The following is a 19920-nucleotide window of genomic DNA, read 5'->3' as shown; positions in this document are numbered from 1 at the left end:
TCATAGCCTCAGAATTAAAGGACTTTCTATTAGGAAGGTGATGGGAAGAAATTTCTTTAGTCAGAGGTTGGTGAATCTGTGGAATTATTTGCCACAGAAGGCTGTGGAGGCCAAGTCAGTCATTTTTAAGGCAGAGATAGATAGATTCTTGATTAGTACAGGTGTCAGAGGTTCTGGGGAGAAGGCAGGAGAATGGGGTTAGGAAGGAGGGACAGATCAGCCATTATTGAATGGCAGAGTAGACCTGGGGTCGATTGGCCTAATTCTACTCCTATCCCTTATGACCTTAAGATGTACATGCATATTTCCCAACAGAGGCGAAAGGACTGCACTAATACACTCCTAGAAATAGAGACTTACTCATTACATTTGTAAAATAGTGATATTCTAAAGCTCTGTACCAGATAAAAATCAGAAAAAGTGATGATGCAAGCATGGTCAGACATGTTACCAAATAAGTGCGCAGTTTTTTAAAGGAATATTGTCCACAGTGGAAAACTCAAAAGGGGTAAATGCAAGGTGGGTCCTTCTCCTGATGTAAAACTGGCATTACGTAACATTTCATTTGGGATTTCATATTTTGGTGGTTGTCTTTAGATTTGCAGATAGACTGCTTCAGGGAAATCAAGGTCAGCGATTGCTGCTAATGAGATAGTTGAAATAGGGTTGAATATCAGTGGGGGAGATTTCCAAATTTCCTGGTGAAACATGCGCAGATGTAATTGGGTAGCCCAGAGTAGATGGGTGTCATTACACTAGATTTCATGTCAATCAATGGTCAATCAATGAATGGCATTTAAGATAGTCGCACGATTACAATCGAGCCATTCACAGTGTTCAGATACATGATAAACGGAATAATATAAATAACCTTTTAGGCATGATAAAGCCAGTAAAGTCTGATCAAAGATAGTCCGAGGGTCTCCAATTATGTATTTAGTAGTTCAGGACTGCTCTCTAGTGTGGTAGGATGGTCTCGTTGCTGATAACAGCTGGGAAGAAACTGTCCCAGAATCTGGTGGTGTGTGTTTTCACACTACTAGACCTCTTGCCTGATGGAAGAAAGAGTGGCGACTCATCCTTAATTATGCTGGTAGGCTTGCCGAGGCAGCTTGATGTATAAATGGAGTCAATGGAAGGGAGATTGGTTTGTGTGATGGTCTGGGCTATGTCCACAATTTCCTGCAATTTCTTGCAGTCTTAGATGGAGCTGTTCCCAAACAATGCTGTGATAAATACTTTCTGTGAAAGTCCGTAGAAGTTGTTGAGAGTTGTTGGGGACATGCCAAATTTCCTAAGCCGTCTAAGGAAGTAGAGTGGCCATCGTTTTGATTATGTTAAAATCAAATTTATATCAGTCCAATATTGTTGCAAAATTTGCAAAATATAGAAATACTGAAATGCTTTCAAGTGCAAAGTTGTTGCTATATCTGTACCCATTTACAATCCTCAAATCTTTCTTGAATCAGCTAGAAACTTTGCAACGTAGATTATAGTCTTCTTACCCTAGGGGTGCTGCGATCTTTACCACATGTACTCCATAAATCTGTCTGACTTGAAACCAATTTTTAGAGTAAATAGCACAACTACCTGGAAGAAATAATGTTGAGTTATATAAATTACAGTTAATGTGAAGTCTGCAGAAACATTCAAACGTTATATGTCCAACAAAAGTTCTCTGGCAGGCTGCTAAACTCCATTTCTTTTTGCCAAGGAAAAAAAAGGCTCTTTAGTCAGGTGCACAACGGTAATTAAAGCTCACTGGCATTTCGAGACCTTTATTCTGCGACCCTGCCCACCGTGTCCATTGCCAGCTCCATAGTATATTTCACTTTTGCTTTACACCCAAGATGCAGTGCAGCTCAGCTTACAGTATGTAGGTGGTGGTGTTGTGTCTACTTGGAAATCTCATGCTTAGCCTTGTGGAAATAAATAGAAAACTGTTTATCTGTTCCATGTCATGTTCCAATTATATCTTATTGAATTTCAATACATTTACGATTTCTATGCATATGAATATTGTCTATTTTAATACAGGACCAAATTTAATATCTGATGTCACAACTTTGGCATTTTAATAGACAGTCAAACAGTGGATTGAACGTCATATCATGATATGAATAAATCTGACAGTGTTCCAAAATTTCTCCAATCTCCGTGGAAGACCAAATTCATATAATAGTATGAAATATGGAAAACATGATGAGTCCAAAGAGTGCAATGTATCTCCATGAGGAGTAAGCATTAAAACAGGCTCTTAGTTTCCATAATGGGGGTAAAAGAAAATGAGAATATAATAGGAACAAGGAGTTGAGCAAAATAAAAAATAAAAGATATATGTTAAAGAAAAGCAATGCAGGGAAATACAATTCCTCACATACACACTTGTGGTAGAGCACAGAATCAAGAAAAAGCTGGAAGGAGAAAAGGGGAATAATATATGACATTGTGGCTTTGCATTGAACATTGAATGTAATGGATTGCGTTATGAGGCAAAGCATCCTCCTGCAGTCAGAGCACAGCTCCCTACATCGTGGAGTCATGGAGATCCCTCAAATTAAACAGAATATCAGGGATGTAAAGATGGTAAGCATTCAAGAGAGAGCTAGATAGAGCTAGATAGAGCTCTTAAGGATAGCGGAGTCAGGGGGTATGGGGAGAAGTCAGGAACGGGGTACTGATTGAGAATGATCAGCCATGATCACATTGGCTCGAAGGGCCGAATGGCCTCCTCCTGCACCTATTGTCTATTGAGTATGGGACTTCACCAGCTTGGATGAAAAAATATAACATTGGTAACTGCCCTGGGAAATTAAATGTGCCAAATAAACTAAGCAGAAAAAGTGTGAGAAATGTGATTTCCTTCTAATTGGCAAGATAACACTCTTGGTGACATAGTTCTTGAAGAATTTGAACTCTAGTAATAGAAATAAATATATTTACATTCATATCGTATCTTTTCCAATTCCAAAGTAGAAGCATCTAAAATGTAGATGTAATTGCTTCCCGTTTGGGCCAGACATGTACATGTGCAATTTTTTGCAAGTAATATTGGATTAGAGTAAGCATTAGTAAGCATTGTATATGGGTGGAGAGGGTTGGGGGATGACACTCAGCAGCATCTGCTTCGACAATTATTTCATTAATTAACAAAGCATTGACAGTGGTGAGCGAGCAACAGCCTAGTCCATGCTGCTCTGCTGGCTGTAGATGAATACCCAACACAAGGGTAAGGTGGGGGCAAAAAAAAACAAAACAAGTGTTTCCCAAACAAGAGTTAAGAACAGAAAAGGCTGAGATTTAATGGCATTTCAGGGACCTCCAGAGCAAAGTGCTTAATATGATGTGATGGGCCTGGAAGAATTATCGTGTAGGGGAAAAAACAAAGTCATTTCAAATTATCAGTCCCACACTATAATTCTGCTGAGTGATGCAGGATCTGTGTCCAAGCTCGGTGGCAGCTTTTTTTTAAGGCTGTATATAACAGTACTGACAGTGGCTGACCACAGAATGTTTTCCCCTTAACGGCCTCCTACTATTTATCCATTATACCAGTGAAATCTAATTATTTCTCTTTACTCTGTGTCAAACTTCAGAATTCTGCTGGGCTGGCACTGACGACTGATTTCATTAATTTTGATTACCTTTGTTGGGACTGACTCCATTTCACAAACAGAGCTAAAAGCTGCTTCAAAATCCCCAGCCACACATTATATCAACACAGTTTCCTAAATTAATTTGTACACGCAGTAGCAAATAAAAAGTGCTGACCATTATTTTATTGACTAAGTACAGATGCTGAGAGAATGGTGTTCAGCTGATTGAAGCTCTTAACGTTATTTGTACTCAAGAGTCAATAGGTTATATTTTCAGCTGACTGCGTAGCAAAGGAAGTCAGACCTGCCTCCATGCCAAAATAAGCAGTTTCCAGTCCCAAATAAGGATAGGTGAATTATTTTGTACCAACCTATGACAATATTTCCTTAGATAAAAAATATTGCCTAAGTGAAAAAAGAAATTGTCATTGTGATTAATATTAAGGAATAGCATTTCTGTTGCAGGCATATTTAATTCCCACTCTTCTTGAAAGCTCCCTACTTCTTACGTCTAATTTCAAAAGTAAGGCTAATTAATCTCTACCATGTCACCAGCCATTATTTTGATTTGAACCTTTACTCTATGACTGTCAGCATATATTAGACTATGGGAACATTACTTTCAAGTGTGACTTTGTTCTCCACAGTGCCCTTAGATATACAAAAGTTGCTGATTATAATGTTCAGGAACAAGAATCTTGGCAAGTTTTCTTCTCCCTAATCTTCCAAACCTATTTATATTTCTTCAGTTATTGTTCCAACATTAGCAATGATTGCAAATCTAAGCCATTTTGAACTGCATCACACAACCTTTCACTGGATAAACTTGCTGAGTTGGGGACCTATAGGCATGTAAATTTTAGAATAATGGTCATACAAATCATTACACAAGGAACAGCAGATCTATTTTTCGCTCTCTAACCCCATTCTCCTGCCTTCTCCCTGTAACCTTAGACACCCTTATTAATCAATCTCTGCTTTAAAAATACCCAATGACTTGGCCATCTGCGCCACTGAATTCTACAGATTCACCACCCACCCTCTGGCTAGAGAAATTCCTCCTCTTCTCCATTCTAAAGCTACGTTCTTTTACTCAGAGACTGTGCCCTCTGGTTCTAGACTCTCTCATTACACCCTTTGCATGCCCACTCTCTCTAGATTTTCATTCTTATATATTACATGCTAGAATAATGTTAACAATATAATGAACATAATGTTTGTATAGCGCTGGATTTAAAGAATTCCATACTCTAAATTTTATGGTAGAAAGGGGGACTTTAATTTAGAAATCACTGTGCACCTCAAAGGAATCTTCAGGGCTTCAGTTTCATATTTTTATCTGATCAATCACGATCTTCCGTGTTACTCTGCAAATACCTGTGTATAACTATCATCAATATGGCAAATGGTGAGTCATGGTGCACATAGGCACATTCATTACGCATAAAATCATCACCACTAATGCTGCAAGAACCAGTACCACTGAGTAAAATTTCATGGCCTGATGTTCTTGAATTAAAATCAAAAATAGTAGAAATATACAAAATGTCATGTTGCCCCTGTGGAGGAAAATAGTGCAAACATTTTCCATTGATCTGTTCTTGTTAGAACTGGAAGTGAATGATTTAATCATTTGCACACAAATATAGTGACAGGAAATAAAAGAGGAAACCCTAAAATTGAAGCTCTATGATGTAATGAAGCAATTAAAAGGCAAAAAGAGACTGGTGCAAAAAACAAGTGGGGAAAAAAGGAGTGGGAAATGAAAAAAGCAGAGAAAATTCCAGCATTGACATGTACATCCTTCACAACATTGTAGGATGCCATTTTTGGTCCAGAAAAATCCCATTCCCAAGTAATTTTCCCTGTATCGTTTACTCCTCATGTTTCCACCAACTCCCCTCCAGATTCTTCCACTCACCTAGATATTTTTTGGTACCCACTTAAGGACCAACCTGCCTATCTTTGGGATGTGGGAAACAGCTGGAGCATCCAGGAGAACCTCACATGGTGTGCAAACTACACAGGCAGCACAGAGTTTGGAATTGTCCCCATCTAGGCCATTGTGTCATCATTTATCTAAAAATATGGAAGTGGATCTAGAGAAAGGAAGGTTGTAAACTGTCTCATTTAAAAATATTGTTTTCTACTGAGTTTCACTGGAATATTGTCAGAGGTCAGTGTGAGGGTGGGCCGCAGAATTAAATAGCAAGGCATGGGTTTTGGGTAATTCCAGCGTGCAGGACAGATATATTCAGAAAAATGATGCCTCATCAGTGTTTGGGTTCTCAAGCATTTAGGAGACTGTATTGTGAGTAGCAAATGTAATATTTTCAATGCGAGTCGGTACAAGTAAATATGTAAAGAGCATTTGGTCCATGTACAATGGAGAATGCAGATGCTGGGGATGTTGAAAAGCTGGTGCGTAGGGTTTTGTGGAAAGAGAATCGGCCTCTGAGTGTGGCACCACAGAAGGAACAGATCCAATCCTGATCCCAATCCTAAAGGAGTTGGGAAGATGCATTCAGTCGTAGAATTGTGCTGGGGATGTGAGGAAACTGTCCATTAGAGGCACGTGGGGGTTATGGATGAGGAGAAAGAGGTAAAGGTCAAAGTGCAGGAAATGGCATGCACATGGCTAAGGGATCTATGAATCATAGTGGTCCGAATCATCCATTAATGAGAAAGGAGGACATACCAGATTTCCAGGTGATAAAAGTCTGTCAGGACAGTTCAGTTTGTGGATGTTAGGAAGAGTCTTGAATTAAGTTTCCTTGTCAATAGTCAATAGTCAATTTATTTGTCACATACACATAAATGCGCAGTGAAATGAAAAATTACCCACAGTCCAACAATAAGACCAATAAAAATAAGCAATAACACACACAATCATAAACCAACACCAAACAAAAAGAAACATCCATCACAGTGAGTCTCCTCCAGTCCCCTCCTCACTGTGATGGAAGGCCAGAATGCCTTTTCCAGCTTAAAAGTACCAACCCTTCCCCTCCATAACTTTACAGAGAAACCAAAATAAACAAACTATTTGGGGTTTGAACTGCATATTTTATATAATGATGCTAGATTTTGCTTGTGGTTTTATGCCAGTAGCTAAAGAAGAGATTTTTGTTTTGTGCATGTAGTTAGCTTACATACAACTTCCTCAGGAGTTGGTATCCAGAATCCTGTGCTGAACATTTTGTTGGTATTTTGAGGACTGAATAGTGAAGTATCTTCTAATACCTCACTAACATTCATGCCTCATGTGCAAGAGCTGCTTTCCTGTGGATAAGATAGATCAATTCACATTTTCCACCTTCCTTCACGGTATCTCATGTGCTTTCATCAAACAAAACAAAACAACTGGCAGTAAAGATTCTCCCAGAATTCAGTGTGGATTTTGGACTGGTTCTTTTGCACCTGGAAAGATTTTCTCAACCGTCCTAATTAAGGGGAAGCTATAATAAAAGCACCAGAATCTCTATGGTTTTTGTTAATCTTGACAAAAGCATTTGAGTCTGTTAATTATGATGCACAGCAGGAGATTTGGATGCAGAGACAGATTTCTGAATGTTGCCCAACAATTTAATCTTGATATGATGGCCTGAATTATGGACCACGGCTTCAGCTCAATACCATTTGTAAGCAACAGTGCCATCAAACAACATAGTGTAGTTACCCCAGGCGTGATCAGCGGACCGCTTGTTGGTAAAATGTACAGAAAGCTGTAGCTTCAACGTTTGTTGGCTCTCCGCCAAACATGAGCAACAGCAATAGTTATTTGCGACTTGGTTTTTGCCGACAATTGTTGGAGAGTAAACACAGCCTAAAGGATATTGAGCTGTTATCACACTGCTTTGCTTACACGCTGCAAGCAAACTAAACTTATGGAGTCATGGAATTGTGCAGTAGAGACGTGGGTCCTTCAGCCCACCACAACCATGCTGACCCTTTTGCCCATCTATACCTACACTATTCCCATCTACCTGCATTAGGTCCATATCCTTCTATGCCTTGCCTATTTAAATGCCTATCCAAATTTCTCTTAAACATATGGATTGAATCCAGTTACACTTCTTCCTCTGGCAAGTGAGTTCCTAATAGCAACCACTTACTGTGCAAAACAAATTACCCCTCAAATCCCCTTCAAAGCACCTTTCTCTCACCTCAAACCTGTGTTATCTTGTTGGGGATATCTCATCCCAGGGAAAGACGATCCACCCCATCTATTATCACTTTATACACTTCAATCACTGCTCTGTTCCTTCACCAAAGAGAAAAATGAGGTTGCATCCCCCGGTCAGGATTGCTGCCATCCTCACAGGTTCTTTGGTCAAGTACATTTCACAGATTATTTTGCCAATCAAAATCACAAAATATCTGATGTTATCGTCACATCCAGCTGTGTGAATTCGAGTTGTAGATTTGCTGTCAAAGTTTCAACAACTTGATAATTTTTTCCCTCCCGTCTTAACATGTATTGAGGGCATGAATTAGTAAGATTGAAATACACCGTGCCGGATTAACATAGTAGCAAAAATAGCATATGCTACGGGCCCCGCGTTTGCGAGGGCCCCGTACTAAATCGGCATCCCACTGGGGGGGGGCTATGTTGCGCGCGCCGCTCCCTAACTGCCCCGGTTTGAATGTGTTGGCAGGGCGGGGCAGAGGGGACCCATCGGCGGTCGGCCCGTCACCGCCCAACCGCCAACCCCGAGACACAGGCACAGAGGGACAGAGACCGGCACCGAGACAGGCAGCGAGACAGAGACAGGCAGAGAGACAGGCAGAGAGACAGAGACAGGCAGAGAGACAGAGACAGGCAGAGAGACAGAGACAGTCAGAGAGACAGAGACAGGCAGAGAGACAGAGACAGGCAGAGAGACAGAGACAGGCAGAGAGACAGAGACAGGCAGCGAGACAGAGACAGGCAGAGAGACAGAGACAGTCAATGGCACAGAGGTGAAAGACCCGGGTAGACTATGGGGTGGGGTGAGCACCGTTGATTGGTGCTTTGACAAGGTGTGGGTTGGGGCTGGTTTGGGGCAGAAACTAGTGTGAGGGGCAGGGTCCCCGGGTGTGAGGGTCAGTGTTGCCGGGGTGTGAGGGGGGTGAGGGTCAGTCTTGCCATGTGCAGTGTGTGGGGGTGAGGGTCAGTGTTGCCAGGGTGTGAGGGTCAGTGTTGCCTGGGTATGAGGGTCAGTGTTGCCTGGGTGTGAGGGTCAGTATGCTGGGGTGCGAGGGTCAGTGTTGCCGGGTGTGTGAGGGGGTGAGGGTCAGTCTTGCCATGTGTAGTGTGTGGGGGTGAGGTTCAGTGTTGCTGGGGTGTGGGGTGTGTATGGGGGTGAGGGTCAGTGTTGCCGGGTGTGTGTGGGGGTTGAGGGTCAGTCTTGCTGGGTGTGTGTGGGAGGGGTGAGGGTCAGTGTTGCCGGGTATGTGTGGGGGGGTTGCGGGAGAGGGTCAGTGTTGCTGGGTGTGAGGGGGTGAGGGTCTGTCGCCGGGTTGCCGGGTGAGATGGGGTGGGTCACATAGCCGCTGGCTGGGTGAGGTCACGTAGGACGTGGGGCGGTGACGTCACCTTGTCCCATATTTGGGAGTGAGGAAGTTGACAACCCTAGCTACAGGCCCCGCACTAGCTTAATCCGGCCCTGGTAGTACACGGAGGTCTTTTTGCACTGCAGTCCAATTTGATTTTGTGATTGGTGGGGCTTATGGAATTCCCGAAGCTTTGTTGATCAGGGAATTGCCTTCTGCAAGTCGAGGAATAGTTCCAGATGAAGCATTCTCATTCATGATGCACAAATAAGCCAGTGAGATTTTGCAATATCATAGTCACACTTCTAAAAGTGCAGCGATCGACAGATGTGAAAGCATGGATATCAATGAGGATTAGGCTCATAATAATAAAAACTCATTCATTGGTTTAATGGGAAATACCGTTAAATATATGGATCACAAAAGATTGTAACACCAGGAGAAGGTGCTGTTTTAGAAAAAAGCTGAGAACAAGTATTCTATTTGGCATCACATGTTGCATCAATATAATTTTTAATATCCACTGTATCCTCACTTTAAGCTTGCTCCCATTAATATGAAAGGAACCAGCAGTCAATCAAAACAACAATTAGGCCAACTGATGCCTCAAGGTACATTTCACAGATAGAACATATAGAACATTTAACATAGAAATATGCAGCAGAGGAACAAATGGCTCCGTGTTCTAGTCACCCACCACGCTCCAGAACCACACATCAAAGCTAGTCCCGGGTAGGTGGTATCATAGACAGTGAAGATACTTAGCAAAAGTAACAGCGGGACCATTTGTTGTCAGCTGGGCAAGTGGGCCGAGGAATGGCTAATTAAATTTAATGCAGATCAGTGCAAGGTTTTGCACATTGGGAAGTCAAACCAGGGCAGAACATCCAGAGTGAATGGTAGGGTCCTAGAGCAGAGGTATCTAGGAGTACAGATATACATTCTTCCTGCGTTGGAGCGACCAGAACCACATGCAATGCTCCAAATACAGCCTAACCCAAGTCCAATAAAGCTGCATCTTGACTTCCTAAATTGTACACTCAATTGTACACTTCCTAAATTGTACACCAATGAAGGAAATTATACTATACACCTTCTTTACCACTCTACTTGTCTTTATTGTTCAAGTCAATGTTTAATCTCCACTCATCTCACAGTACAATGAAGGCAAAACTGTGAGAATGTGGCTTTACACAGGCATTTTACCATCTGAATCTCAAACTCAATGTGGAAATTAGACCTATAAAGACATATTACAAGAATTGCAATGTGGAGCTGCAATCACAGGGGATGCAGGTTGGAAAATTGAGTTGGTATGAATGGTCTACTATGACTGAATCACATTTTCTGCAATTCCCCCTTTGTTATAAGTAGAAGACAAAGAGTTTGATCTTCAGTTCATCATTCTAAACATAGCACAAAAAGTAAGGAAATTTGTGTTTGGTAGATTATTTCTTTGTTGTAACAATGCTTCTTGGCAATAAATCTTATACCGTTGGAAAGCCTGTTTATTTCCCTTTTAAATGGTGCCACATTTGTAAGGAACATGCATTTGTGGGATGAGCAGCAGAGCTGAGTATGTGGGTTGCGCCCATGAAAAATCTGCCAAATCTTCACTGCCAATGCCAAACAGCTTATTCTGCCATTGACTCTTGTTCGGTGTTGTTTGGTGGATTGGATGATTGAAGTCTGAAGAAACAAGACATATTGGCAATTTAACAATTTATTCATTTAATAAACAGGAGCCTCAGTAGCGTGTGGAAGAACCATACACAGCCACAACAGCCTGGCACCTCCTCCTCATGCTGGTCACCAGCCTGGTCACACACTGTTGTGGGATGGCATCCCATTCTTCAACCAGCATTTGTCGCAAGTCAGCCAACGTGGTTGCGTTGGTCACTCTGGCACGAACAGCACGCCCAAGCTGATCCCACAAGTGTTCAATGGGGTTGAGGTCAGGACTGCTGACAGGCCATTCCATCCTCTCCACTCCCAAATTCTGGAGGTAGTCTCTGAGAAACCCTGCTCTGTGGGGGCGAGCATTGTCATCTTGGAGGATAGAGTTCGGTCCCAGACTGTGGAGATATGGGATGAGGTGCCAGGCTGCTGTGGCTGTGTATGGTTCTTCCACACGCTACTGAGGCTCCTGTTTATTAAGTGAATAAATTGTTAAATTGCCAATATGTCTTGTTTCTTCAGACTTCAATCATCCAATCCACCAAACAACACCGAACAAGAGTCAATGGCAGAATAAGCTGTTTGGCATTGGCAGTGAAGATTTGGCAGATTTTTCATGGGCGCAACCCACATACTCAGCTCTGCTGCTCATCCCACAAATGCATGTTCCTTACAAATGTGGCATTTAAAAGGGAAATAAACAGGCTTTCCAACGGTATAAGATAAGATTTATTGCCAAGAAGCATTGTTACAACAAAGAAATAATCTACCAAACACAAATTTCCTTACTTTTTGTGCTATGTTTATATGGCAGAGATGTTATCCTGTGAGGAATGAAATATATATAATGCAGGCGTTTGATATTTGAATCTTTTTTTAGGGATATAACTGATCTTAGGACAATGTTACAATTGGCCTAGAGACAGTGGGGTGCTGCCTGACAACTCCTCCTCAGTGCCTCCATCCTATCATTTTCTCTCAAACAGTGACCAAGGCCTACCATCGAGACCCACCAACAACTGATTTTTTTTTAACCAAATGTCTTAATTTGCTTGAACTGTATTCCCACAGTTAATATTCCGGATAAGAATATTGTTTCAGTGGAAGGGTGCCAAAATTTAGTAAAAGAGAAACGTTATATGATTTTTGATAAGGCTTCAAATAAGTATTAGGTATTTCAATTACAACATTCATTGACTAACAACTGAATTAATTTACAAAAAATTCTATGAGGAAGAGTTTATTGTTGTTTGCAGTGTAACAAAGTTTTTTAAAATCCATTTAACTTGTGTAGTTTAAATGAAGCATGTGTACTACATTGTAAGAAAAGCTACTGACAGGTAGATATCCCACCAAGTGTTAAGCGATTTTTGTTCCCGCTGGATTGATTTACTATCTCCATGGTCACAATATTATCTAACAGTAGATCTGTGTGAAAATGGTGATTATGGTTAAATAATCAAACATGTCCAGTGCTTTCATGTCTGAATTTGCCTTCAATTTGCCATGAGTCTGCCCTATTGCAATGTAAATGTTCAAAGGATCATCAAACTTGGGGTAATTTGAAGCGGTCCTGTGAAGTTAAACAGTTTTCATTTAAAAAAATGTTGCTTTCAGCCACACAAAATCTTATGGGTAGTGGGGGTAAATATAACCCCAATGTAAATAGTACTGTAAAACATATTCATGAAGGAAATAATATACAGAGCATTGCACATTTAAGGCAACAAGTTTCCCCTTTTCTATATTCAGACTGTGCCACATGGGGACCATTTCCATTCATTGAAAGCTATCAAGTGGGCTATGAATTTCTCACTGGCTTCTGATACCTTTACGGGATGGATGATTACTAGTGCCAACTGCATAAAAATCAGCCCATGGCAGATGGTGCTTTTTCCACAAGAAAGAAAACAAATCCAGACATCAACAAAGAGCAATGACATTTAATCAAATAGATAAGTGCAGTCACCATCAGAACAGGAGGCAGCCAGTTACTCTCTGGATAAAAAAATATTGAAACCAACCAGCATAAATTACATAGAAAAGCCCACAATGAATTATAAACTTTGGATGAGGAGAAAATCCACAGAATCAAGATGTTTACAGTTACACTGATGAATGACATATTAAACATACTGTGAATGCTCATTATATTATGGATTCCAGTGCAGTAAAGCATCAATATTATATTTTGTCCGTTCGTTATACTCTGCCACATATGGTAAATTCCTTCTTCTAGACAATTGTGGGAAATTTTTGCATCATTTGGACAATGCCTCTTTTGTTAAGAAACTTTTACGGAACCTTCTGTGATTGTCTTGGAGATTAGCTATAACTGCTTTCTTAATGCTGCCGGGAAGACTCTAGCTTTGCAGTTTGGTTTATCTCTGGAGAGTTTTGTTTGCTCTGATTGTGGAGTCAGCAGCAATACAGATGAAGTGCTGGTGTGGTGTTAGCTCTTTTTAAAATCAATTAACACATTTAACACACAGAAGAACAACCTTTACCCAGCATTAGCTTTAACACGCTTTTGCAGCAAACATTAAGGGACTTGTGCATTGACAAGATGCATAAAACCTTTCAAATGTACTACACACACGGCAGTCAGGTTATGCCAAAAATAATTGAGATCAATGAATGTATTAATTAAAACCATTAAAGCCAGAATAATGCAATTTAATAGAATCATCAAAAACACAAATAGCAGAGGAGAGGTCTGCAGACTTGCACAATAGTCTGAGAACTGACATGATTTGTCAGCATTTGCACATGAACCTCGAGGGTTAGAACATCACTTTCTGCAAGGACTTCAGCTTCTGCCCCGAGAAGTGTGAGAGGAATGTGTTGCTGGATTTTAGAAGTAGATTTTTGTCGTAGCGGGGTTGAGGAAGGGATGTGAAGGTGGAGGGATTGGCAGTAGTGGTGTGATGCAGAAAAAGGGAAGGGTAAATGTGAGTACATCTCTGGAAATGTATACATGGCCCATGTATTTGCAGCATTACCAGAGACTCATGGTATATTTATATTAGGTTTAACTTTGGCACTGATGTCAGGGGATGTATTCTTACATGTTAAGATTCACAGACTGGATTATTCTGCTGCATGCTCACGGTTATAAATGTGCATTATTTTTTGTAGAGTCTCAATTAAGTTTTTTAGACATAAAATTCCCAAGCCTTAGTGATACTCTGGAGAATTCCCATTCTGCTTTCTTCCCAATTGCTATTCTTGTTTATATCCTTCCTGTCCCTGCCTGTATATTAGATCATGGTGTAGGCTCTAAAACACACTATAAACTCACAAAGCACTCTGCTACTAATTAGCCTTTTCCTGTTCTTAATGAACGAAACAGTGGCTTTAGAATTAAGATTGGATTATCACAGTTCTGCTAGTTTTTATTTGCTCTAAAAGTTTGTGTTGAAAGACAATACAAAACTAAGTAGTAACTCACTAAACTGCACAAAAGGGCTGTTGTGCTTCAGACATTTTCATTTAGAAACATACTTAGTTTAGTTTGGATTTTGAGATACAGTGCGGAAACAGGCCCTTCGTCTCACCGAGTCCACATCAACCAGCGATTCTTCCACATTAGCACTATCCTACACACACTAGGGACAATTAAACATTTATACCAAGCCAATTAACCTACAAACCTGTATGTCTTTGGAGTGTGGGAGGAAACAGAAGATCTTAGAGAAAACCCAAGCAGGTCACGGGGAGAATAGACAAACTCCATAGAGATGGCACCCAGAGTCAGGATCGAACCCAAGTCTCTGGCACTGCAAGGCAGCAACTCTACCGCTGCATAACCCGTGCCGCCCCAACTTTTCACTAAAGCTGAGTGTGCAGGCATTACACAAATCAAATGACTGCTACTTATTAAAAAATAAACTGCTGGAAGAACTCACCAGATCAGTCAGCATCTGTGGAGAGAATAGGCCAAAGTTCTAGGTAGGACTTTTCTTCAGGTTCTAGAAATATATCTGGGAAACGAAGCCCAGAGAAGTGGGAATGACTGAGTGAGGCCCAGAGGTTGCTGGCATCTGAAGAAGAGTCCCAACCCAAAATGTCAGTCTGAAGAAGGGTCCCAACCAGAAGTGTCAGTCTGAAGTAGGGTCTCGACCATAGAAACATAGAAAATAAGTGCAGGAGTAGGCCATTTGGCTCTTCGAGCCAGCACCGCCATTAAATATGATCATAGCTGATCATCCAAAATCAGTACCCCATTCCGGCTTTTCCCCCACATCCCTTGATTCCCTTAGCCCTCAGAGCTAAATCGAACTCTCTCTTGAAAATACCCAGTGAATTGGCCTCCGCTGCCTTCTGTGGCAGAGAATTCCACAGATTCATAACTGTCTGGGTGAAAAGGTTTTCCCTCATCTCAGTCCTAAATGGCCTAAACTGTGACCCCTGGTTCTGGACTCCAACATCGGGAACATTTTTCCTGCATCTAACCTGTCCAATCCTCTATGAGTTTTATATGTTTCTATAAGATCCCCTCTCATCCTTCAAAATTCCAATGAATACAAGCCCAGTCGACCCATTCTTTCATCATATGTCAGTACCGCCAGGAATTAACCTGGTGAACCTACAATAGCAATAACGTCATTCCTCAAATTAGGAGACCAAAATTCCACACAATACTCCACGTGAGGTCTCACCAGGGCCCTGTACAACTGCAGTAGGACCTCCTTGCTCCTAAACTCAAATCCTCATGACCAGAAATGTTATCTATCCATTTCCTTCCACAGATGCTGTCTGACCTGTTTCTACAGCAGTTTTCTTTTTGCTCAGGATTTCAGCAATTGCAGTTTCGAGTGTCTCCAGTTGACTGCCTTTACATAGTTTCTGAACCAGTTTTTCTTCCCTTTAGTCAAAGTAAAATTACATTTTAGAGGGAAATCAGGAAAGGAGACAAACAAATAGCATTCAAATTAGAAGAGAGCAGTTTGTGAGAAAATGAGGGGTGAAGAATTCCCCGAGGACCCAGTAATTGGTAATTTCTAGACCTTCAGAATTGCGGGCTGTATGATCCAATTAAATGTTCCAATTCAACATGGAGTCCAATTACCTAAAGTTGATCAATGTTGATCAGGAAAAGGAAGGTAACACAATGAATAAGAAGGTGACCAGCACATCAAGAGTTCGGTGCATTGAAAACAAATATGGCAGCAGGAGGCAGGCACTAGTAAGTTGTTTATTTGATGCCCCCATTACTTGAGGAATGGAGGGTTGTCAAGTAAAAAATGAAAGGGGACATCAGGGTTTGAACGGTAAAATTGAGAAACCAAAAGCACGATTAAAAAGATTGACCTGAAGGAATTCTATTTTAAACAAATTAGGAAGTTGCAACATTTGCTGAATTAATTGGAGTATGTTTTAAACAATGCTCTCTATTGGTCAAGAAAATAAAATAATGAGTTAGTTTAATATATTGTCATGGGAACCAGTCAGCGGAAAGACCACACAAGGTTAATTGATAAAATCACAGACATTAACCCCCCCTCCCCCCCGAACTAATGTGAAACCTTTATGGAGACTAGCGTGGGAGTGCAGAGATGTCCCACCACCTACAGTGAGGATCAGCTTGGACAACCAGCACCAGTTGTATCATGTTGTAGGGAGATCTTCTTGGAATTTAATGGGGGGAAATTATAATAAGCATCGCGGAGTGTAGGAAGGAACTGTAGGGGCTTGTTTACACCGAAGATAGACACAAAATGCTGGAGTAACTTAGTGGGTCAGGCAGTATCTCTCGAGAAAAGGAACAGATGACATTTTGCTTTGCGATCCTTCTTAAATCTCAAGAAGCATTGCAGTATTTTTCTGCTAAATATAACCAAACAAGAATTTAGAAGAATATTTGAGGGTATATTATGTTAGAATTTCATTGATTTTGTTTGCTTAACTTTATAAATTATATTGGAAAGTTGACAACATCCAGAGTTTTTTTGAAAGAAATGGAATTCCATATGGCACAAGCAATTAGCCTCCTGTCAGTTTTGTCCACTGCTTTGTGGATGGGACTGGTTTTCATCCTTCTCCATAAAGTCATTTGCATTGCCAAATGCCTTGTCAGTGTACAGGGCCTAGTTGCAAGGATGAAGCCAGCTTCTGTTATTCTTATTAGGGAATCTGCACAAGTTGGGTGTGATTTCTGTGAGACATTGGGTGTGAGATGGACACCTTCCCATTGTCTATAAATTCAGGGCCAATACGTGAATATAGACCTTAGATGTATTGCTTTTCTTTAATCCTAAAGTTGGAATGCAATTAAGATATAACTAAGTAGTTTAAGTTAATACGGTATAAATAAAAGATATAGGTTCTTATTTCCTGAAATACTCAGCTATATATTGAATTGCGTGGAACTATAAAACTGCACAGATGATTACAGTTGCATTGTAGCCAGTTTAGTGAGATTAGTTTATCATCTTGTACTGGCTGTACATAAATTTCCTATCCAATTACAAAAGAAATAATATTTTATTTGCATAATGAAGAATAATTGATTATGCTGATGGTAGCATGGTACAATAAGTACAGAAGCCTAAAAGAGATGAATCTTGCTTGTGAAGTAATGATTGTAATTACATAAGGCAAAAACTTTTCATTTATACAGCACTCAAGAAAAATATTATGACTGCAGAAGACAGGTGGCAAAAGGAAGTCCCAAAAGGAGAGACAAACTTCAGAGGACTGAACCAAAAGTCGAAGCAGAAAACTTTTGTGATCAAGTGGTATTGTGAGAAATTTTGAAGTGAGGATTGCAAAGACTGATTAAATTCAGGCTGATGCTAAAAGAGAAGCTAGGGACAGCAAAGTGTAATATTGTGCCAAAAGAATGAAGCAGATGTTCAGCTCACAGCACTTGTGGAAATGGCAGAGCAGACATTAGAGGATTGGAAATAATCTTGAAGTTGATTAGTTGGCACTCAGTATATTAGTGAAGCAAAATTAGTGAGGCAAGTGCAGTGGGTATGTAGTGCTTGTGTAGCACTGCATTGGCCTGCACTTGAAGTACTATGAAGACTTCCGGTCTCTAAACCATAAACAGGACATAGAAGATCTGGAAGAAAATGCAGGGATGGGGACTAGATTGCAGCTTTCAGGAAAGATTGAACAGATTTGGACTCTTGCGAAATTAAAAGCAGAGCTAGTTTAATATTGGAAATGAGTTGGACGACTTTCTGAAAAATGTCAAAGCACGTTTCCAGATGGAAACGTCCCGCACAAGGAATCATACAAACAAAATTATTGAATAAGGAAATAAGCTAGGATATAGAATATAATAACTGTGTTGAAAGGGTGGGAAGAGGTACATGGAGTAGAAGGAGAACCATGTGGATGATAAATATGTTTAGATTATTTGTGCCGAATGCCAGTATCTGTTTGGTTGGTTCTCTCTTGTATCGTGCAAAACCCTAAATTCTGAATCAGCTGATGTGGGTCACCGGTGGAGTCAGTAAAACTGAGGGTCCACTAGTAGGGTCCGATCCATCTTCTTTAAATCGGGATTGGGGAATTAGTAGTTTGGTGATGAGCTTTCGATGTAGAATGAAACATTAATCAAAAAAGGAAATAAAGCAGCATGATTGCTAAGGGTTGTAGAGGATGTTTTGTACAAATAGATATCAAAGCAGGACTTAGTAGGAGGTGCAAGTGAACAGTGGCCCAGTAGTAAAGTTGCTGCCTTACAGCGCCAGAGACCTGGGTTGGATCCAGACCACGGGTGCTGTCTGTACAGAGTTTGGACATTCTCCCCATGACCGGCATGGGTTTTCACCAGGTGCTCCTGTTTCCTCCCGCAGTCCAGAGAAGTAGGTTAATTGGCTTTGGTAAAATTGTAAATTGTCCCTAGTGTGTAGGGTAGTGTTAGTGTGCAGGGATCGCTGGTCAGCACGGACTCTGTGGGCCGAAGGGCCTGTTTCCACGCTATATCTCTTAACTAAACTAATGTGGGTGATGGGCAGAGTAAGAAGTTGGTTTGTAAGGACTTATATTTTCTTCTACGGATCCATATTTGGGGAAACAACTTTAAAATGTAAGGAATTCCCAGTGTGGAAGTTCTGCAGTAGATTGTAATCAGGAATAAGTGAAAGACTAACCTCTATAATCTTCCATTAAAGCATATAACTACTGCACCATCCAAGGGAACTACAGCAAGTCCTGCCACAAAGAGGTAGTTAATATTGTTGAAGGCCCACACCACCCTGGGCACACTCTCATCTTACTACTACGGTCATGAAGAAAGTATAGGAGGAGTCTGAGAACTATGACCTCCAGGTTCAAGAACAGCGTCTTCCTAATAATCATCAGGCTCTTGAACCACAATGTACAACCCTGACCACAACCGTACCACAGCAACAATCTACTCAGGACTTTGTTTTGGTTGCATTACAGATTTTGGTTTTGTACAATGGTCTGGTGACCTAGTATTCTGATTTATTTATTTAGTAATTGATTTATTATTGATTGCTATATATTTATTGTGTAAATGGGCCTGCAAAGCTGCAGCAAGTAAGAATTTTATTGTTCCATTCCCGGTACATATGACATGTAAACACGCTTGACACTGGATTTTTCATGCTGTTGCATTGTTCACACCACTTGCATGGCAAAGCATTTACTTATCGATTAAACTATTGTCCAGCAATTAAATTAGAACATTTAAATTGGAGGATGTAATTGAGAGAAGGTTAAATAGAGTAAATTTAGTGTTAAATGTTGCATCTTTGTAGATAAAAGCAGCATTTGGTTGATGGATTTCAGTGCATGGGCTGAATCCTCATTCCCTATCTTGACATTCCGTGACAATCTTTCTGCTATTAAATGTACCACCACCACTCCTGTGGCAACTTCAGCACACTGGAACCCTACATATGCCAAAAGTGAAAGCCTCTTAAATAAGGAAGAGCACCATCTAGTGAGCGGAAGGATACTCAGTAATAATAATAAAAACTATACGTATGCATGTATCTTGTACCTGTTGTAGAATGTCACCACATACAATAATTTTATGATATTTGTATTGAATTTTGGGTCAGTTGAAGGGTGATATTATGATAGTTTTAAATTCCAGTTCTTTACTAATTGTTTCTACTGTCTTGCA

At 40.6% G+C, this 19920-nt stretch overlaps 1 protein-coding gene across 9 annotated transcripts in view; it reads left to right on the top strand.

Annotated features, from left to right (window-relative positions):
- Positions 1–19920, top strand: part of dacha (dachshund a) — a 331988-nt gene that overhangs the window by 307749 nt on the left and 4319 nt on the right. The window lies entirely within an intron of this gene.

This window comes from Rhinoraja longicauda, chromosome 15 (assembly GCF_053455715.1).
Source record: "Rhinoraja longicauda isolate Sanriku21f chromosome 15, sRhiLon1.1, whole genome shotgun sequence".
NCBI classification, from domain to species: domain Eukaryota; kingdom Metazoa; phylum Chordata; class Chondrichthyes; order Rajiformes; family Arhynchobatidae; genus Rhinoraja; species Rhinoraja longicauda.
Note: the sequence above shows the minus strand (reverse complement) of the source record. Positions and strands in the feature narration are given on the sequence as shown.